At 40.3% G+C, this 23594-nt stretch overlaps 1 protein-coding gene across 1 annotated transcript in view; it reads left to right on the plus strand.

Annotated features, from left to right (window-relative positions):
* Window positions 1-23594, plus strand: part of LOC121925982 (EGF-like and EMI domain-containing protein 1) — a 292397-nt gene that overhangs the window by 123227 nt on the left and 145576 nt on the right. The window lies entirely within an intron of this gene.

Consider the following 23594-nt stretch of genomic DNA (forward strand, 5'->3'; position numbering starts at 1 on the left):
CACACCCTGCACACCTTCCAGTGATACCACTGGTTCCACTGACTGATGGAGAGCAGGGAGTGGAATGAGAGAAGCATCTGGCTATATCCTATTGCCAGATGCAGACTGATGACACACCCTGCACACCTTCCAGTGATACCACTGGTTCCACTGACTGATGGAGAGCAGGGAGTGGAATGAGAGAAGCATCTGGCTATATGCTATTGCCAGATGCAGACTGATGACACCTTCTGTCAAGATCATTTGGGGGTGGTGAGCAGGAAGCACAGCAGGCAAAAGTGGATCCAGATGATCTGAAAGGCTGACTCTCCTTATATGATGCTCCTCAATTTTAAGATCCTTGTAGGAGGTCTTTCTCTCATTCCCACTACCATCATTTCTTGGGGCCACAGAAGAGAGTTCTAGATAGCTGTTCCTGATCTATGGAAGTCCCTCCCACTGCAAGTTAATTTAGCCCTGAAGATTATCACATGGGAGGGACAGAGTCCTTTTCCTGTCCTTAAATTCAGCTAATTGCGTGATCATACCCCTGTGTGCTTCTCCTGTGGCTAAAGTGTCACAGAGCTGTCCCACGCACTACTCCCATTGAGAAAGTGTCATGGAGCTGTCATTTGGTATTAATGGGAACTCCCTTTAATACCAAATGATGGCTTCATGACACTTTACCCATGGGAGAAGGAGAGGAGAAGCATGCAGGGGGGGTGATCCCCGATTGGGCTGTTAGCCAAGTTTAAGGACGAGAGAAGGATGGGAGAAGGACACTGTCCCTCCCATGTGATAATCTCCAGGGCTTTCCTTTTACCATCAAGAAAAGCCATTCTATTTAGACAAGCCTTTAGCTTTTAATGGGGTGTGGCTTTTTTACTGGGATGTGCTGGACTTTTATCTGTAGTGCCTATTAAACATATTTAATTTTTTAAAATAACAGTATTGGAAAGCCTTGAGGTTTACTGGAAGATTTTGGGGAAGTTCTTCCATTAGACAGTCAGTATTCCATCCTAAAAGACATCTTGTTCCTTTGATTGCTGACCTTCTTCCATGGTGTTCATTCTCAAGGAAATCATGGAGCCCTCCAGGTAATAATGGACTGCAGTCCCCAGCATTCCTTGTCATTGCCCATGCTAACAATTCTGCAACATCTGGAGAGTCATATGATTCCTCCTTTTCTAGGCTCTCTAATATGGTGGACTGAATTTTTTTTCAAGGGACTGATATCATATTTGTTCCCATTGCCCAAAACTGCTTCTTTATTTCATAATGGTTTTTTATTTTCTGTTTTCTTCTTAATGGTCTACGTTTAAACTGTTTTTATTTTTTGATAGTTTAACTACATTTTTAATTTTTTATGTGCAGGAAACTCTTAGCTGTATTTGTTTTAACTGTTGTAAGCCACATTGAGTCCTAAACTGGGAGAAAGGGCTCAGGGACTGACACTGGTCAATGGACTGGTGCTTTGAGTAATACTGTACTAGGGCATCATCTCAGATTTTTCAAGGCCGTGGTGATGTCCAGCATGGTTTTCCTGGGGTCTTGTAAACTATGTCCCATAATACAATAGATATGCAGTGCCAAAGGACTATGTGGTAGACAAACTGTTTTTCTCCCTAGAATAAAGAAAAGGGGGTAGAGAGAATAAGACCTTCTCATTTGAACTTTACAAGAATTGAATACTTTTAGAATGGTCAAGTCCAAGAGGAGTATGATAGTTACGAACTGGAAAACACAGCTGCCATACAAATTTGGCAGACAATTTTAAAAAGTGGGAAGAGACCGGATTACAGTGTGGTCTTTTTAAAGACATACATTGTTTGATGGAATTTAATGGATCTGTTTTTCAACATTTGTTAAAATGATGGTACTGCTTTGAGCTGGAGAAGATTTGGGTTGTAACTTGATACAATGGGCAAGTACTAAGCAAAACAAAATTTTCAGCAACAGGAGATCCAAGTGCTCTCCCAGTATATGAAGTGTGTATGCTCTGATTTTTCATTTTACTCTGATGCCCAGTTGTCATCCCTTCTCAGTCCCTGCCAGAGTTATTTGTTCATCTTTTCAGTAAGATGGATGATGAAAGAAACACTATTTGTGTGAGCAGGAGAAAGAAAAGAAAATCTGCACTGCAACTGTTGATTGAAATCTCTTTCTCTCTCTCGTATATATGTATGTGTGGCACCTAGCTTTTATAGGGACAGTGGAAGTTGCTTAAAAATGTTCCAGAATACAAATATTCCTGCAGAAAGTGTTCCTTTCTAGGCAATAATATACTGCCTCCTTTCAGGCATTTGTTGAATGGAGTGGAGGATGGGTATGACAGCAGCAGAATGCACTATTCCCTATCCTGCACATGATTGTCTGGATGTCCATAGAGAGCTTTATATGCAGCAGCTCCTTGCAGATATGTGGACATATACCCTTCACCTATCCTTATTTGACTGAGACAGACCGTGTCATCCCTACTTTTTCAGATGCTTTTAAAATGTTCTAGTTTTTTCCTTCTCCTTCCACACCCCCCTTTTGTCTTACATTTACTTCAGTTACTGCAGATTGAGTACTAAATGCAAAAGTAGTTTGCATTTAGTTAACTCACTGTCAGGGGGGAGGGAGGAAAAGATGCAGACAACGTGCATGTCCTGGCCATTTTGAGGGGCCATATTGGCCTATGCACTTGTTATAGGTACTGGTGAATGATTTGCACAGTGTTGTTTAGAGAGAAGAACTATTGTGAAAGGCAGGATTAAATCCTGGAAATAAATAACTCAATCAAAATAGTTTCCTCAGTGTGTTCACTTGTTGAATTTAAAAAAAAACCCAACCAACCTAGTCTTACAGTACTGTGTAAAGGCCAACATGTTTACGAGAGGGAGAAAGGGTTTCAAAGGAGCAAAATACACCCTGAAATCATCCAGCTTCCAGGAGGTGTGCCAGAGAGCCCTTGACCCTCTCATTGTTCCATGCTCCTGGCTTAGTGGAAATCAGAAGATCAGGCACATAGTTGAATAGGGACTGGATACGTACTTTCTTTTCTTTGATGGGGGTCCTGCATCTTGCTAGCAGTTCAGAGAGTGATATTTCTCTCCACAATTGCTCGCATTTCTGATTAAAGTTTGTCACTGCATTTCACCTGGCTGAAGGTCTTTAAAACCTCATTCCCCTTCTCTACTACATTTGTTCCTTGTCGGGGGGGGGGGGGGATCTGTGTGGTGTGGAGAGGGAAAATGTTTTTCTAAGAATGTACTTGAATTTTCTGGAAGTGATTGGTGGAGCCTTGGCATGCCATCTTTCCTTTCCAAAATATCTGCCCAGAAAACTTGACAAGACAAGGATGGGTATATTATTAATATTATCATCATCATCATCATCATCATCATTATGCTTTATTTATATAGTGCTGTAGATTTGCACAGCGCTGTACATACAAACAATAAAATAGATATGAGTAAACCTGCCCATGGTGTACAATCTAAGAAATAATAGCAGGTATGCATTCTGCAACAGAGGGGTAGCCTGTCTTGGAATGTGGTGGGCTCTCTTTCATTGGAAATGTTCCTAGATCTCAGTTCCTGGGTCATATCTCAGGGTCTGGACCCTTTCCCCTTGCCCTGTGCAAAGAAAACACATTTCATTGTCTTCAGCATTTCATAGATAAACACTGGGACAGAAGAGGCCAAACAACATCAAAGTGTGGTCACCATGGCAAATGTTATTAATGATAAAAGAGTACACAAGCCATTATCAGTTGCAGCAGTTTGCTTTTGCCTAAACCTACTGGGAAGAGCAGGATTCTGCCTCCCCTTGCTGAGTTGATAGAGTGCAAGCTACCTTTTCACTTTGAGTTCTATTTGCAGCAATGGAAGTAAGCTGAGGACAAAGAGGGAACTAGGGGGAGGGGGAGAAAAACTGGGATATTTTAAGATGCAGCTGATAAAATGGGACTAAAAGATTAAAAGGGATTGCCCCTGCAAAATTATGACATTTGGAGTGTATGGAATCTCAGGATGAGATTACTGCCTTGAAAAGTATGTATATGCTTTCCCATTTGTTTTAAGGGATTATTATTTTTTATTTAAAGGGCATATCCTGTCCAAATCTGTTTAATGTATGATGGTTAATGATATCACAAGGGCTGTCCCTTGAAAAATCACAAGGATGTGCCCCCTGTGACATCACAAGGGGGTCATAGAGTCATTGAATCATAGAGCTGAAAGGGGCCTCATGGACCATCTTAATTCCCAGCAGGAGGCTCTCCAGACTCTTTTTGAAGACTTTCAAAGAAGGAGACCCCACCTATCTAGGCAACTGATTCCATTGGTGAACCAATCTTACTTTTGAGAAGTTACTTCCAGTGTTCAATTGAAATCTACTCTCCTATAACTTCAAACTAGGAAAAATTTCCTGACAGTAAGGGCTGTCCGACAGTGGAACACACTCCCTTGGAATGTAGTGGAATCTCCCTTCTTGGAGGTCTTTAAACAGAGGCTGGATGGCCATCTGTCGGGGATACTTTGATTTGGATTTCCTGCATCGCAGGGGGTTGGACTGGCTGGCCCTTGTGGTCTCTTCCAACTCTATGATTCTATGATTCAAACAAATAGACTTGGACCTACCCTCTGGGCAGCAGAGAACAGGTTGAACAGGCCCAGCTCCTTTAACCTTTCCTTATATGTTTTGTTCTCCATAACTCTTATCATCTTCGTTGCCCTTCTCCGAATCAGCACAAACGTGTCTATATCCTACTCAAATGAGGTGTCTAGAAGTGACACAGTATTCTAGATGAGGCATGACCAGTGCAGAATATAGTGAGAATGTTACTTCCTTCAGCTTGGGACATAAAGATAGTGAAAAAGAGCAACAACAGAGGATAAACTATTGCTTTCCCTGCCAAATTTGGGACAGTTGGAAGGTTGGTAAGAGTGGGTAAAGTGGAGGCAGAAGCCACAGCAGCCAAAGAAAAGAAAAATGGTTTGGACAAAAATCTATATCAAAATATACTGATCGCTATGGCAGAGATGGAAATGACTGATGAAACATAAAGGACAACATACTGGAGGCTGACCACATGGATAGAATTTGGCATATTGCTTTTGGTATGAGGGACTTTTGTGAACAATTCATTTTTCCCTGTTCAATATTGAAGGCTTGCTACCAGCAATAGGGAAATTATTAGACCTTCATCCATGCTCATACTTTTAAAGGGAAATACAGCAATTTATATACATATCTGCTGTTTTACAAATGATGTGCATTGTCTCTGTTTTGCATCCAGGTAGATACCTGGATTACAAAGTGAATAATTGGAAGCGGTTGTAATTTCTAAGCAAGCTTGTGCTAAAAGAGATAATGAACACATTTTTATTTCCTCTCCTCCTTGTAATTTGGTTGACTTATTTTACATAATACTATCTTGGTCTTAAATTGGAGAAAAATGAAAGTAACCTAATCATTTACTGTGAGCTCTTACTCCAGTATAATGGGAAATATGATGAGACACCAGTTTTTGAAGCTGTGAAAAAGTGTGTTACTAGAATCAAAGCTTGGAAAGCTTGATGGCTGGGGGATTCTGGAAATTGAGTTCCATAAATGTAACTTTTCCAATATCTGGTTAGGATGAGATGTAACCATAGATAAAATGGCACCCCAATCAGTTGAGTTTTTGATATCCACCCATATTTGTTCCATTTTCCCATCTTGTTGTTTGACATAATGGCTAGAATTTTGTTGGTTGGTTCCAACTGGAATAGATTCATTGAATAAATGGTTGAAAGGTGAGTCAACACCTAGTTGAATTCAATCAATTCAGTGGGAGCAACTTAGGGAGATGAATATGCTTAGCCTGGAAAAGAGAAGGTTAAGAGGTGATATGATAGACCTGTTTAAATATTTGAAGAGATGTCATATTGAGGAGGGAGCTAGCTTGTTTTCTGCTGCTCCAGAGACTAGAACAGGGGTCAGCAACCTGTGTCCCGCCGAGCCGTTGGGACCAGCCCCTGCTTGGTCCTGCCGCCGACTGCCTCTGCCAAAGGCCCCACAGGGCCTTTGGTGGTGGGCAAGGGGGGGGGCAAAGGCCTCGTGCAGGCGTGCGGGGAGGAGGAGGGAGGAAGGAAGGAAGAGGAGGAGGAGGGAGAAAGGAGGAGGAGGAGGAGGAAGAAGAAGAAGGAGAGGAGGAGCAGCAGGAGGAGGAGGATGGTGATGGTGATATTGATATGAGCCAGCTTCAGAGGCACGGCCAATCTAAGTTGCTGTGATTTTTACAAACTCATGCACAGTGAAGAAAAATCACAGTCCCTTGACCAAGTACACACTTCTGAGAAGAACAGTTGAACCCGAGGGCAAATCACTTCTTGTGAGACCACCTTGACATGTTCAATATGCATAGCCATGTGAACCTTTCTGTCATCTGTCTAGGAATAATGCCCAAATGTCCTCCATTTTGATCATGCCTAAGAAACATGCATTTATATTAACATTTAAAAAAAAATCATCAATTTTTTTGCATGTCCTCCATTTTTAAAAAATGTGTCCTACATTTGAAAATGTTGTCCTATTTTTATTTATTTATTTATTTATTTATTTATTTATTGGCTTCGGCCCCCGCCGTTGTCTGGGGGACACCAACCCGGCCCCCGGCTCAAAAAGGTTGCCTACCCCTGGACTAGAACATGGAACAATGGATACAAATTACAAGAAAAGAGATTCAACCTCAACATTAGGAAGAACCTCTTGACAGTTAAGAACTCTTTGACAGTGGAATATGCTGCCTCAGAGTGTGCTGAAGCCTTTGGATGTTTTTAAACAGAGGCTAGATGGCCATCTGTCAGGGGTGCTTTGATTGTGTATTCCTGCATGGCAGGGTGTTGGATGTGATGGCCCTTGGGGTCTCTTTCAACTCTATGATTCTATGATTGTGTGATTCTAGTCAAAGCCAACAGTAGCAGTTATCTGATTTTTTTCTCTTGTACTTGTTGCCCGTTTCATGATTACAGTTGTCCCTTCATATTTGTGGACTTAAGATTTGCTAATTTGATTGTTCGCGATCTCAGTGTGAGCCCCACCAACCTTCTTCTCTTGTGCTTGGGACCAGCTGGTCCCAAGCACAGGAGAAGGAAAATGGGCAGCACATGTGCCAGCTCCACCCACCTTCTGCTGTGCCTGGGATAGCTGACTGCATCTGTCCCAGGCATCACAGGAGCAGGTGGGTGCGGCTTGTGCTATTTGAGAATTTTCCATATTCATAGGGGTCTTGTCCCTCTAACCCCCGCAAATATGGAGGGATGACTGTATTAACTTTTCAGTGAATTGGATACTGGCCTTATGGTTCATTCTTTGCCTGTTCTCCAAACTATTTTGTTGCAGTTGTTGAATGAATTGTTACAGGTGCTCTGAAAACATGCCATGAATCAGGCACTGTGTGTAGCTTGACATCAATGCTGCCAAATCAGAAAAGCCCCCTAGTGCATTTTTTGACCAGAGCTTTGGACTACAAGTCCCATAATCTCCTATGAACACATTATCATATACAGCTGGCCCTCCATTTTTGTAGGGGATCTGTTCTGGATCCCCCCTCCTTGTGAAGGTGGAGGCTCACACATATTCAAGCCCCATAGGCTTGAATGGGGCATGTGTCTATGCATGGGCTCGGGGCACGCGTGCTAGGCACGCGCCCCATTGAAAATAGTGAAGGTTGCCCCGCTGTGGATTTTCAAGGGCACGAATCTGAGATCTGTGAGTTAAAAGGGGCAACTGTACTGTACTGCAAAGTCTGTAGTATTGTACATATGAGCTAGTTCAGTATTTGGTTGTTAAATTTGGTTGTTGTTTTTGTGTGCCTCCAAGTCATTTCTCCAAGCCAGCAAATCTTTTCTATGGCTTCCCCCTAACCTATTCAGAGCTGTTCCAAACCCTCTTGCACATTTTGGTTGCATTTTCTTTTTTTAAAAAAAAGGAGAGAGAGAGAAAGATGGAGGAGAGGAGAGGAGAGGAGAGGGTATGCCTTTGCCTTTCTGAAGCTGAGAGAGTGTGACAGTGGGTTTCCATGGCTGAGTCGTGATTCAAACCCTGTACTCCAGAATCATAGTTCAACACTAAAACCATTACAGCATGCTGGCTCCTCCTTCTGCTAAACAGCAATATTACTTCATACTGGAATTATGAAATCTCTCTTGTTTGGTTTCTGTTTTGTTTTATTTTAAGATCTGTAATGTTTCCATAATTTTTAAGTTAATGTCATGCATATGAACAGGAGGTAGATAATCATATACCTGAGAGCAGATTTATTAAGTGAGAAAGCCTCTTGAATGACTAATATGCTGAAATCTTCACCCATATTCTTACATATCATGGACTGAAATCCAGTATTTAAGAATCTTTAATTCCATATTTTGGAAAATTGCAAAATAGAAGAAAAAAAAAAGAATACACACACAAGTAAAATATCTACTTGTACAGTTATATACTAAACCAATTTTTCCTAGTTTGCCATTTGAGTACTACGTATCTCATCTCAACAGTTTTCCATGGTGGCTGGGAATGTTGAGAATTGTCATCCAACAGCATGTGGACACCCAAAATGAAGAAAGGCTTTACTAAACAATCATTAGAACTGTGATAATTTCTTGCAAACCATTTCATTCAAAAATTCTCTTTAAGCCTTTCATTTATGTGTATTATATTCTGTTTTTGAAATGTATTGGCAAGAACTTGAAAAATCCTTGATTTCATCACAATATGTCATTTCATCAAAGATTTTATATGTGTGTAGTATAGTGTATGTGATCCAAATCCAATTCAGAATTTTCTAGGGAAAAATTTCTAGGGAAATTAATGCATTTATTTTGTTTTGTTTTTTGAGAAAAGTAGTTCCTTTGAATCCAGCTAAGTGATCCTCCAAGCAGAGACAGAGGTATACAGCTATGACTGATGCTCCTGTTCTGTCAAAGCAATATATTAAGGAATTTTACTGCCTTGCACATATCTATAGAAAACTCGTAAATAAGATACAGTAACCACAGAAATGGTTTCTTGACAAAAATACAGTCTTCCACCTCGGAAACCAACAGATTTAAAGTATATTTCACCAAGACTGATATCTAGTTAATAATGTCATTGCTAGTATGTTCACTTGATTAAAGAAATATTATGAAACGTGAATTTTAAATTAATTTTATTTACATTGTAAATAAAATTGAATTTAAATTGATTAAATCTGCAAATGCTTGCACATGTACATGCACACACACAGAGACAGCGTTGTGTGACTTCAAATCATTTCAAACTCATGGTTACCCTATGTTGGTGTTTTTGGAAAGATTTGTTCAGAGGGGGTTGGCCTTTCTCTGTGGCTGAGAAAGTGTGATTTGTCCAAATTAACCCAGTGGGTTTCCATGGCTGAGCAAGGATTCAAACCCTGGACTCCAGGGCCATAGTCCACAACTCAAACCAGCACACCACACTGGCTGCTGTGTGTGTGTTTGTGTGTGAGACAGTGTGTATAGCAATATACATTGCTGTATAGAGAGTATGTATATTGCTATACAGAGAGCATGGTGTAGTGGTTTAAACATTGGACTAGGATTCTGGAAACCAAGATTCAAATTCCCACTTAGCCCTGGAAGCCCACTATATAACCCAAGCAAGTCAAACTCTTTTAGCCCCAGAGGAAGGCAAAGTCAAGCACCCTCTGAACAAATCTTGCCAAGAAAACCCCATGGGAGATTAACCTTATTACTGTTGAGTGACTTCAAGTCACTTCCAATTTATGGTGACTCTAAGGCAAAGCTATCACAAGATTTTTCTTGGCAAGTTTCTTCAGGGGGTGTTTGCCATTCCCATTCTCTGAGGCTGAGAGAGTGTGACTTGCCTAAGGTCACCCAGTGAGATTCTATCACTTTAGGATCAGGAAGACAATTCATACAATGATTTGGCTAACCTGGGCTCCCAGGAATAAGAAGAGGAGGATGCACTGTTGTTTCTTTTCCTTCTGAGCTGAGACCAGCTGCTGCTTCATTGTCTGAACTGAAGGATCTTGGCCAGTGGCTCCTTATGTGCAGACAAAGACTCACACAGTCCATCCTTCCATCCTGCCTGTTTCTTATCTCTTTCACACATTTCCACAGAGATGAGGAAACACTTTCATCTTCAATCCTTCCATCCCAGTCCATCAGGATGGGGGTTAAGGTTGAGATTTCTCCATAACTCAGTTTTGCCACCTAGGGATCCCTGTTGTAATCCCCACTGTGGCACACTGGGTTCACCTGCCAAGAAGGATATGACATGCAGGATTGCTCCACAATTGAGCAGAAGATCGAAAAGGCCCCAGTCTGCATCTTCAGTGCAGCAGGGAGAAAATACCTACACTTCTCCATAGCTTAGCTAAGACCTATCATATTTCTAGTCAGAGACAGAGACAGGACAGGAATTTATCTATTCCATTTATTGATTTCTGTGGTTCTACTGTACCTTTCCCCCAGTGCTGGTACTCAAGACAGCAGGGTTTCTTGCTCAGCACTGAAAATTTAGACGCTTCGCATAAATGTGTGATGCTTTCTAATAGATAGATAGATAGATAGGATCATTGGTTATGGGCATCCATTCTGGATATCCCCTATCTCAAAGCAGGGGCAGGGATGCATTAAATCTATAGGAGAATGCTCTGAGTCTCTGCTTTCACTAGGGCAGTTGGTGAGTTGGGGTGGGGACAATGAGAGGAAGCTCCATTTGCATGTAGATATCTCTGGATGGGGTAGAATTGCCATCCACACCCACACAATCTGGCTGCCTCTGCTTTAGAATCATTATGTCTTTTTTTAAAGGTTTATATGTCAGGTCATATGCCATCTGAGAAGAGACATTCAATGCAGTGTAACACTCTGTTTTTGTTTTGTTTTTTAATCTATGATGGTATTAAATATTATTTAACATTAAAAAATGTTCCATTCATATATTTACCACTCTGCATATAAAAGAATTGGTAATATCACAAAGAGTGGAATGTATGTACCTAAGAGGACTTTAAAACAGAATCAAATTGAGTAGCACTTATCCCCCAGTAGCAACAAGCTTGTTAATACATAGCAAATCAATCATTACCGTAGCTTTCATCATACTTAAAACTCCTATTAACATTAAACTCAAATGCCACGCTCAAGGTGAAGCTGAGGCTGCATCTGTCTCCTGCTCTTTTCTCCTCTTCCACTACCAAAATAATCCCTGAAGGCTCATCCTTCTGTCATAGATATCATGCAAATAATAATAATCAGTTTAAAAGAGAATCCTGCCAAGTAACACCTGGGACTTTGTATGCTGCAAATGTGCACTGCTTTTATATGAGTTCAGGTAGTTGTGTTTGGGGAGAGAGTAAGGAATTCTGTAACAGGAGCCAGAATCCTGTTTTTTGCTTTTTGCTGGTATAGTGTAGATGTTATTATGCAAGTAGTTGTATTTTCTGAGTTGCCTACTATTCATGGTGGCAAAAGCTTTTTTTACACTGGTGTAAGCCATTTTAACCAAACCATACCACTAGTAGTGCAATTCAGTAATGCTAGTATAATTGTGCTGGTGTAAGTATACACTACACAGCCATTGGACAGGGTTTGGGCCAGTGTTCTGTTCTGGTTATCCCAAACATGAGCAATAATTATTTACTACAGTTTAAGTCTGCAATGCAGAGATTCCTCCATCTTAAGAACAGAAATTGTGACAATTTAAAGAAGGTGTTAAATCATTAAGATTTCTAAAGTCAGTCTTATAGCAGTGGGGAAAATGTACAACTTTGCATGGTGATGAGCAGATCTTCATGTAAAAGTCTATAAATTCATTCCCTTTATGCACCTTTTCTCTATTACTTATCAGCCTACCATGCTTTAAGCTGGGCAAAGTGCAGAACCCCATAGCTTTGACTAGGGTTATGAGTTCCTCTGTCCCTCCCACACAGACAGATTCAGCAGCCTAGTGTATGGAAACTCACTTCTAAAAAGTAATTTATTCCAATAATTTAATAAGATGTTTGAAAGAAGAGTTGATCTTTTTTACTCATCACATTATTTTAAAACTAGCCTGTTAGATTATTTCTTCCTTAGCGCCATAATTTTCTGTTTTTTTCAATGTTTTTGAGGGGTAGAACTGATAAGAGGGGGAAACCCTGTCATAATAGCTCTGAAAATTTATTTGTTGTAGCATACCTTCAAGTAATTTCTGCACGTTTAATGGGTTTTTCTTGGCAAGTTTCTTCAGAGGTTGTTTGCCATTACCATCCTTTGAAACTGAAAGATTGTGACTTGCCCAATATCATCCAGTGGGTTTCCATGGCCAGTTCAGGATTCAAGCCCTGTTCTCCAGAGTCATAGACCAACACTCAGATCATTACAACAAGTTGGATCTAAAAATGTTACTGATAGCACGACTTCATTATTTTCAGAAGGTAACCTCATTACACCCTTGTTGCCCCCTCTGCAAGTAACTCATTACAGGTAACTGTAACAGGTTACTTTCATTCTACTTCAGGCCACTCTCATGCAGGCAGCTTTTGCTCTTTGTGTTTCTGGTATGTTGAGCACCAAGGGAGGAAGATGGAACCATAGAACTTGGTTATCTAATCCAACCTCTTGTTGCTGTTGTTAATTGACATCCAGTCAGCTTTGTCTTATGTGACTGTACGAATGAGACACCCTGTTATCAACAGTTCTGCTCAGATCTTGTAGACTCAGGGCTGTAAGCTTCTATTCTGCGTCCCACTTTACCAAGCATTACTATCTTTTATGATGAATCATATCATCCCATGATATATCCAAAACACAACAGCCTCTGATTGGTCATTTTGGCTTCTAAGGAGACTTCAGTCTTGATTTTTTCTCAGTCGCATTTATTTGCCTTTTTGGTAGTCCATGGTAGCCATCAATCTCTCTTCCAGCACCACATTTCAAACAACCTGTTGCTGTCAGTGGAATGTGCTCCTTTGGAGTGTGGTGGATTCTCCTTATCCGGAGATAGTGGATAGCCATCTGTCAGGGTTACTTTGACTCTGTGTTCCCCTATGGCAGGGGGTTGGCTGGATGGCCCTTAGGGTCTCTTCTAACTCTATGGTTCCCTAATGCTTCCTGCCAGCATTCTTTACTATCTAGCTTTCACAGCCATACATAGAAATTGGAAATGTAATGGCCCAGCTCCTAATCTAGGAATGGATTGAGGAGGGAACAAGGGCAGGGTGAGTACAAGATTCCAAGAGTTAGAAGTGTGGGACCAGCTTGGAGTGGAGATCCATCACATATAAGGAATTGGCTCTGACTGGTGGCTTGCAGATCAGTGGGATGGTGATGCCCTTCCACTTTTATTCCCATACTTCAAAGGAAGCATACAAAGGTATTCCTGCATGGCAGGAGGTTGGACAAGGGCCCTTGTGGCCTATTCCAACTCCATGAGTCTGTGAAAGTGCTGAAGCTGTGTGGGGGATATGGTTCAGCACTTTGGATTCATCACCACATGTTATAATTCAGACTAAAGCCTGGAGTGGATTCATGTCATGGTAACCACTACCTTCCACACTCTTTCCCCAAAAAACCGCAGGCTCAGCCTTCTAGCCGAGGGCTGTGTTAACATTTTTCAGCAGACCACATGATGCAATAGGGCTTTCCTGCAAGTTGGGACTTTTGAAGCCACTGCTATAGAACAGCTTAATAGGAAACAGCAGATGCTGATTCACTACAAGATAGCATGATGCTTATTTTGCATCTTTTCATTGGGATTAAAAAACAGGGCAATAACTCTCTGTGCTTATTGCTGCCACATATGCATAGTAAGTCTGTATTTCCCTATACTGCTTATAAATCAACACTGGGAGTAACTGAAGTGAAAGGGAGAGATTGAATGACAAGCTGTTTATCTGGTGCTTCTGTTAGCATGACAATGATTGCACTCCCTGGTGACAGCTTTATCTTCCAAATGAAAATAATTTGATTTTTGGACTCACTGTTGTTTCCATTAAAGTCTGTGAAAGGGATGGCCTGTTTGGTTCCATTAGGAACTGTGGGGAGGAATATAAAATATCATGTAAAAATATTAAATAAAGCCTTGTAAGAATAGTTGAGAAAGAACCTTTCACACACTCCATTTCCCTGTGTTTTAATTACACACCTGGCCATCATTGTGCGTCTGCCTCTCTGTTTTTCACTTTGTTTGTTCATTTTATCTTATTTACCTTCTAATGTGCACAGGACAGGTGCTCCAAGTGTTCACTGCAGGGCATAATGATACCATTTTCATAAATTAAAGTGAATTATATATCTTTTCTGCCAAGATAAGTGAGGGCCATGTGTGTCACTGATTTCTTTTATCTGCAGTGCTCTCTCTTCTTTTCTTAATGTTGGATGAATAAGCATGCAGTTAGAAGAGAGGGGAACTATACCACTGACTTAATTTTAGAAGTAGATTTAGGTACAATTGAAACTCATCCTGTTTACAGGTGCAATCTGACTCTTACTGAATGTCGGGTAAATCCCACTAAGTTTACTAGGACTCAGGAGCAAATGAAATATTATGGTATGTGTGTAGATGTTGACAAAACCAGCTGTGTGATTAGTTTCCTCTCTTTGTAACATCTAATAGAACTTAACTGTTTTCTGAAGAGGTCATATTCTGCATCTCTCCATGTCAACATCACTGGATGTTGGTGACAGGAGAAGATGAATTTTTAGTGTACTATTCAGTTCAGCAATAGTTATGGAGGAAATGATGGGTATGAAAATGGTCTATCTGTTAGTATACTTCGGCTGTCAGATTGAGGCTCTGGGGTATCCAGGTTTTAGTCACCAGAAAGCAATGATGCCCACCTTGGGCCCATCTCACACTCTCAGCCTGATCGTCCTTGCTGGATGGTTGTGAGGATAAATAGGAAAGGAAGACAGTAATGTATACTTCCTTGATCTCAGTCAGAGGAAAGGTGGGATATAAGTGTAACTAATACATAAAAATAACAATGAATGGTTGATAACACTACAGAAGGGATTATCAAAGTTTGTGATATTAGTATGCTTTGAGAAATTGCCTTAAAAATTAAGCCACTATATCGGATATATTTACTTCTGAGAGAGAAAAGGACCAATGCAATATAGATTTCACTCTCACACACCATATATGTGCAGCATCACTTCTCTGAGGGAAAAATACATAATGAGATTTTTGGATAGATGTATAGATTGCATAGAAACAGCATTTATTCACTTGTCTATGAAGAAATCAATTCTGACAGATTATAAACTGGAAATGAATGGTATTGCATTTACACTGACATCCATATCAACATGTAATACAAAATATAGTCAGCCCTTTGTATCCACAGATAAAACCATCTATAATATGAAAACCTTTTTTAAAATATAAATTCCAAAAAGCAAACCTTTATTTTACCACGAGGCAGGCTTAATGCTGAATATAAAGAAAACAAAAATAATAATCATGGAGGAACTACACAAATTCAATCTAGACAATGAGGAAACTGAAACAGTTAAGAGTTCTCCTACCTTGGATCAAACATTGATCAAAATAGAGACTGCAGTCAGGAAATCAGAAGAATACTAGGAATGGGAAAGGCAGCTATGAAGGAACTAGACAAAATCATAAAGAGCAAAGATTTACAACTGAACACTAAAGTAGGAATCATCCAAGTCATTATATTCCCTAGTACCATGTACAGATGTGAAAATTGGACAGAGAAGAAGGCAGGTAACAGGAAAATCAACACATATGTGATGAGGTGTTGGAAAAGAGTGTTGAGAATATCGTAGCCAGCCAAGAGGATAAATGGGTCCTTGAGCAAATAAAGCCAGAAATATCCCTGGAAGCCAAGATGATCAAATAAGGCTTTTGTACTCTGGTCACATCATGAAAAGGCACGATTCACTGGAAAAGACGATAATGCTAGGAAAGGGAGAAGACAATAGAAAGAGGGGGAGAGGAAGATGCGAGATGGAAAGACTCAATCAGGTAGGTCACAGGCATTAAATTACAGGAACTGAGTAGAGCAGTGGAGGACAGGAGGTCCTGGAGATGTCTCATACACAGGGTCATCATGAGTTAGGAATGGCTTGAGGGCAGTTAACAACAACAACAATGAATAAGGGACACATTTTATTACACCATTGCATTTAAAGTGACTTGAGCATTCACTTATACCAAGGGCCCACTGTATCTATCAACCTTCTTCAATTTGATGGGTTTGACTATAGCTCCATTAGTCCTGATCATTGGCCATCTTGGAGCTGTAATCCAAAGCATCTATAGAGCTCCAGGCCAAGGAATCCAAGCAAAGATTTTATTTATATAATTAAAACATTTATATCCTGCCTTTCTCTAGATAATGGGACTCAAGGCAGCTAACAACGTATTTAAAACAATACAAGTTAAAAACCATACAAAAGTCAAAATAAAAGAATAAATATAAGATTTTAAAACTATTAAACAATTTATGAGTGATAACATTAAAACATAAAAATATTGAAATGCATTAAAAACTATATACAAACACTTTAACCCCTTAAAAACAGCACTGCATCATATTAAAAGCCTAATCTTTATCCATTTGTAAAAGCCTGATGACATAAACATGTTTTGGCCACAGGAAGGAGAGGAAGGATGAGGTCATCCTGCCCTCTCCAGGAAAGGGAGTTCCAAAGTCTGGGAGCAGTCATTGAGAAGTCCCTCTCCTTTGTTCCCATCAAATGAGCATAATAAGGTGGTGGGACAGAGAGAAGCACCTCTACAAATTATCTTAGTAATGTAATAGGCTCATACAGGGAAATATGGTCCTTCAGGTAACCTATATATCCAATCTGTATAGGGATTTAGAGATCAAAACCAGCACTTCAAATTGTGCACCAAAATGGATTGGCATCTAGCAATACCCCCAAACTGTGAAGCTGTGTTTTCAGGGGCGGTGTAACCCCATCTAACATAGGCTGAATCCCTATCCCCAAATTTGTATTTTGACTGACTAGGAGCACCTCTGTCTTGCCTGGATTAAGCCACCTTTTGTTTGCCTTCATCCAGTCCATTATAGCTGCCAGGCAGCAGTTTGGAACACAAACAGCTTCCTTGGAATTAGATAGAAAAGAGTAATAGAGCTGGGTATCATCAGCATATCAGAGACACATGACCAATACTCCAGACAACCTCTCCCAGAAGTTTCAAGTTGATGTTAAATAGCATAGGGAATGAGACTGAACTTTGAGGGACTCCACTGGCAATGGTCAAACAGGAATCCCCCAGCACCACCTTTTGAGACCACTGCTTCAGGAAAGAGCGGAGCTACTGTAGAAGAGTACCTCCAAGCCTCATCCCAGAGGGGTGACTCAGAAGGATGCCATGGTAGACGGAACTAGAAGCTGCTGAGAAGTCCAGCAGAACCAACAGGGACACATTCCCCTCGTCCAATTCCCTGCATTGGCAATCCACCAAGGTGACAAAAGCTGCCTATGTTTATAACTATGTCTGAAATCAGACTGACATGGATCAAGTACAGACCATGGGTTGGATCCAGAGTTAGTCATCTTTCAGTTTTATCCACCTAAATCACTGAGAGTTCTTCTGGTCATGACTAACTTAAACCCGTTTGGTTTCAATGGAAGTCCTGTATGTAGGATATTCTTGATGTAGTTACGTGTAAAGAACTCAAAGGGAGTGGCCAAAATAAAACTTTCTGGTTATCCTATTCATATTCCAGGCTAGGGCATGATCCATTGTGAATAATTTGTAACCTCTTTTTGCCAGGCACACAATATAACATTTATATACACATATACAATTATGAAAGCAGTTCTCACACATGCTGTACAAAAGAGATAATGGTGTTTTCATCATTTTTGAAGGATTTCTCATCACTTTATTGTTATGAATGATAGATGCAGTTGACACTTGTTGATCTTGTTGTCTCAAGGAATAGTTCTCTTCTAGCAGTTAAAGCATAGGAGTTAATGAAAAGAATGCTTGAAGCCTCAGGTCTCCATGTTATATCTCTTGTCAGGGTCCCATCACCTTTTCTGATGTATATGTCGGGAATAAAACTCTGCAGTTCACGTCTGGTATTTCCAGAGACATCTGTAAGATTCAAGTAGTACAAAAAGCCTTTTCATTGAAAAGGAAAGACCTTGAAGTTTCAGAGGACTAGATACCTTAAGTTAACCCTGACAAACTGAGTGTGCTTGTGTTACACTAACACATTTTTATGGCACTACCAAATCACTTCCTCTTGAGGCTTCTCCAGACAGGACAAATGTGTCAGGAGTTTGTGGTATTTGTTGCCATAGTTCTTTTTAAAAATCCAAATGAAGTTCCCGTTGTGCCAGACTATTTTTTTCCGGTGGTGGTGGGGGGGTTCCTGGCATGTAATGCAACATTTTGTTCCCAACATCAAGTAGGTATTTGTTTGTTTTTTAATTCCACAAGCTATCAAAACAAGATGTTACTTTCTCTTTCTCTCCTCTCTAGTTTAATACCACTTTTGGATTATAACCTTATGATTCTAATTTTTTAAAAAAAAATCAGAGAAAATTTTCTCTTACAACCAACTTAGTAAACCATATGCTTGTTTAAAATGTAGACGCAGAGGTGACAACAGCTAGCAAAAACCAAGGAGCTATATCATGAGAACTCACAATCTGGAAGAGCCCTCTGTTGGGAAAACCACATCCATATTTGTGGATGAATGTTCTAAGCATGCAAGGTCCAGTGTTGAAATACAGAAATATTGGAGGACATAACAAAATCAAATTTTGTAAATATGTAGATGGGAGGGTGGAAACCTCAGTTCTTTAATGACTCATGTTTGCAAAACTTTGAAAGTTGTTGCTGACGAAGATGCTTAAACTTTTATTTGGTTAGAAGAAATTTCAACTCAGTGCTTGCTTCATTAAATGTGTAAATTGAGTTTCTTTTCTAGGTCAGTTTTCTGTAATAAAAAAAAAATCTTGGCACAGAGGCTAACATATTTAACTCAATTGACACAGTTTGTAGGGGAAATAATCACAGGAAATAAATTAGAAAGGGTTGTCAAGAGACAATTATGAAATTAATTATGAGCTTAAAACAGGTTACAGGGTAAGAGAAATATGAATGCTAACATGAAATGTATACCTTCAACTTTATTTGAAAGATGGTTTTTTTGTTTATGGGGAGAGAAAGGAAATAGATTTCCCATATCAAGTGCTAATGTATTTCGTGAGGTGATTGGTAGCCTGCAAAACATCAGGCCATAATATATGTACCAGTCTTCATATTGCCACAAGATATTCAATTCTAAGCAGGGCCAGCCCTTTCATTAGGCAGAATGTAACAGCTGCCTTGGATGGTTAATGCAGAGGAAACAGTAGTGTTATGAAATCTGATAATCTCCTCAAACTGAGATCTTCACAGAACAAGATCTTTTAAAAGAAATAGTTACTGAGTGTTTATTCTCCCATTCAAAACATTCAAGAGTGGATCTTCTCCACTACAAACAGTCTTGGCATTCTGAAAGTATTTTTTTAGAAGAAGAAGAAGTAGTCAATATTGAGCTGTAAAAACATTTAAACATATCAATATCTTAGCAGTTTTTACTAACCTGCTCACCAGCAGAAAATACTTGAATTAAAAAAGAACAGTTTCTAGAACTTTTACCAAGATTTAGAAAAGTTGGTTCAAACTTTCAGGGATAGCATAAGATACTTGGGAATCATTTTTTGTTTTTGTTTTTGTTTCCGGTAACCTGAAGAAGCCATTGAAACAGGGCTGGGAATCACATGGTTGACTAATTAAATGGAAAATATCCTTTTGTCTTCAATGAGTGTCCAAATGCCAGAAAAAAACTGTTGTTTTGGGAACACAACTGTTATTTAAAATGCCTTGGCTCAGAGTTAGCTAAAAGGATCTGCTGGCTATATTTATTAAAATAAGTATTCCATTGAGTTAATGCAGACATGGCCTGTGGTCTGTTAAGGGGAAACATTACTCTAAGACAATAGATAAAGGTGCTTTCCCTGTTGCATACCCTCCAACATTTCACAGATGAACACTGAGTTACATATGGCCAAGCAACATCCAGGACTGGGGGCATTTTAAAAGCAACTGAACAGAGGATTAATTGGGACTGTCCTGCCAAATTGAGACAGCTCGATGATATGTAACCTGGACTGTGAACCACTATTATATTATTGAATGATGATTCAGATCAGAACTAAATTGTATGTGCAAAGCAAAGTTCAAAAAGATGTGTTTGTTTAAAGGCAGGTTCACACTGGACTGATTGGGGAGGAAAATGAAATACCGTATATTCCGGCATATAAGACGACTAGGCGTATAAGACGACCCCCAACTTTACAACTTAAAATAGAGTGTTTGGGATATACTCACCGTATAAGACCACCCCTCTCTTCCACGATAAGTCAGAAAGGAGCTGAAGGCACACAACAACAACAACAACAACAACAGCAGCAGCGACAGAGGAGAAAGAGGGGGGAGGAGAAAAAAGGAGAAGGAGAAGGAGAGGAGGGAGACTCCACTACACTCTGAGGAAGGAGTCTGTTTCATGTTTGAAATAACAGCGTACACAACATTATTTCACCCGCCTCGACAACTCCTCCCGCCCTTCCTCTTGGTGCATCTACACTTTAGAATTAATGCAGTTTGACCCCACTTTAAGAGCTGCTGCTCCATCCTATTGGAATCCTAGAATCTGTAGTTTTATAAGGTCTTTTGCCTTCTCTGCCCAAAGAATGTGGGGGGGGGCACTGATCCAAACTACAAATCCCAGGGATTCTGTATGGATGGAGCCGTGGCAGTTCAAGTGGCTCCTATTGGAATCAAATCTATTGTGCCAAATAGAAACGTGTTAGGCTGCAACTGCACTGCAGAAATAATCCAGTTTGACACCCCTTTAACTGCCCTGGCTCAGTGCTATGGAGTCCTGGGAATTCTAGTTTTCTGAGATATTTAGCCTTCTAAAAAGTCGTCTTGTAAGCTGGAAAATACGGAACATGCATCTTCTTAAGCATGAAAAAGAAAGGGAAAAAGGAAGTCAGATGACCAGCCTGCAGATTATGTATGTGCTTTCATGTTACCTGTTGACTCATAGTGACTCTGAATTTCAAAGGGTTTTCTTAAGCAAGGCATGCTCAGAGGTGCTTTTGCCAATTCCTTCCTCTAAAATATAGCCTACAGCACCTGCTATGCCTTGGTGGTCTCTCATCCAAGTAATAACCATGGGTAACCCTTCTTAGCTTCCAAGATCAGACAGAATCTGGTGCCTTTAGGTTATTTAGGCCCTTGTAAGAGATTAGCCACTGTGGTGTAGTGGATTGAGTGTTGGACTATGACTCTGGAGACCAAGGTTCAAATCTCAAATCAGCCATGTAAACCCACCTTGGGCAAATCACACTCCCTCAGCTTCAAGGGTTGGCAATAGCAAACCGCCTCTAAAGAAATTTACCAAGAAAACCCCATGATAGATTTGCTGTAGGGCTGTGGTAAGTTGGAAATAACTTGAAGGCACACAACAGCAGCAAAAGCAACAACAAGAGATAGCAGCCTGAATTTACCTGTTGTTCATGGCAAATGAACAAGCTAAGCAGTCCAACTTAGTAGACCAGTAAAAAAAAGTTACTTTCTACTAAAGGATTGATGGAGGAGGGATATTTCAGTCTGACCTTCCTAAAACAGCCTGCTATGTTTCAGTGATGATCATACAGGAAAAGCCTATCTCTTTTGTGCAGCTAGCATGGAAACTAGCTGGCCTGGTGGAGAAGAGGAATGAACCTTTTTCATCCCTCTAGAGATGTGAAAAATTTAATGGTTTCAGTGTCGCTGAATTTCTTCAATTTTTACCTGCATTTTCTTTCTATTCTTGTTTTGTATCAGTTTCTATATCTTTGTTTTCTGCCCTCACCAATATTTTGGGATTTTTAAAAACATATTTCTCTGTTTTTGTGTTTTTATTTATGCGATTTATCTGATTTGTGAAACTCCTGCTTGTTGATTAGGGTATTTCAGTATGTTTCTTTCCAGGGCGCATATTGTAATATATAGGCACTTTTTATTTCTTGGAAATGCCATGTGCACCTCACAAATGTGCAGACACATGAGGTGAGTTGTCATAATGAGTCTTAGAAACAGTAAAAATACTACTTTCCTGAAGAATGTTGACTTCAGTAAAAATTATTTCCATCCAGGCATTCATCCGCAGAGAATTCTACCAATTCACTGAAAAGACAAGAATGCCATTAACATTAAGAGTGGATATGCTTCCATTTCAGGTGAATTAGAGGGGCCTTCTCATAAAACCAGGCGAATAACAATGCGAGCCTCTATATGCCTGTCAACTACACATCCATGCACATTATGTGTGGACAATATACCCATTACAACAAGAGCCTGACATTATTCAATCAAGTTTGAGAGCTAGTGAAAGTCAGACATTAGCAATCTAGTGCCTGCCCTTTGCCACAACCCATAAGCCAGTTATTAGCACCTGCTTACTTCTGTGGCAGAATTATGCATAGTTAAGCTAGGTGTGTGCTTTACTGAATGGGGATTTGCACACAATTGTGCTACAGCCTCTTATTTTCAATGCTGCTGTCATACTAGTCTAAGGCTTATTTCTCACCTTTAACTTGGTACAAATGATAGGATTTACAATAACAAAATTCTGTTCTTGCAAAAGCACCACATCCACTTTGGCAGGTATACCCATTATCAAAAATACCATGGTCCCAGGGGGCACTCACAGCTAGTATTTAATAGGAGGAATTTTATTAGCTCAAGTGAAGCTGCAGAGATGGCTTTGGGCAACTAAAAGTTGGGATGAAATCTGTGTATAATGGTTCTGAAAAACTGAACTCTAGAATACAAGTTCCAAATATAAGCGGGATACAGACCGCCCAAAAAAGGCGGGATACAGACTGCCCAAAAAGGGCGGTCTCCCGGCGCCCTGGTTTGCTCTGTGAGGGAGCTGCAGCAGACAAACCGTGTGGCTCTGTCATGGAGAAAAAAGAACCCTCAAAAAGCGGATTCTTCTTGTGGTTCCTTTTTGATGCCGCAAGGCGCCAATGGCGCACTTGCAGCATCACAAAGGTGCCAGGACGTGCGGATGTCCTGTATGTACAGGGTGCCGTCATTTTGACACACGTGCGAGGGGTGAGTCGGGTCTGGAAGTGCCGCCCCTCACACGTAATGACGGCGCCCTGTAGGGTCTGTCTGTACAACGCTATAGTTTTATTTGTAACAACAAAAAGACAATCTATTTTCACACAAACACACATAGTGATATAAAATGTGGTAGCAAATAGTGATTTTTAGGATTGCAAAGGGTGATACGGTACCTGATTCGAGAAGCAGAGGTTCCAATCGGTGGTTCTGTGAAGTGAAATGGCTCAGCAGCTGCCAGCAAATGCTGAGGAGTCAGGCAAAATAGAGACAGAGTATTTGTCCAAATTAGTAATGACTGAGCAAAAAGGGAAGGTTAAGAAGTGATATGATAGCCCTGTTTAAATACTTGAAGGAGTGTCCTATTGAGGAGGGAACAAGCTTGTTTTCTGCTGCTCCAGAGACTAGAATGCGGAACAATGGATGCAAGCTGCAGGAAA

Source organism: Sceloporus undulatus, chromosome 3 (genome assembly GCF_019175285.1).
Source record: "Sceloporus undulatus isolate JIND9_A2432 ecotype Alabama chromosome 3, SceUnd_v1.1, whole genome shotgun sequence".
NCBI lineage: Eukaryota > Metazoa > Chordata > Lepidosauria > Squamata > Phrynosomatidae > Sceloporus > Sceloporus undulatus.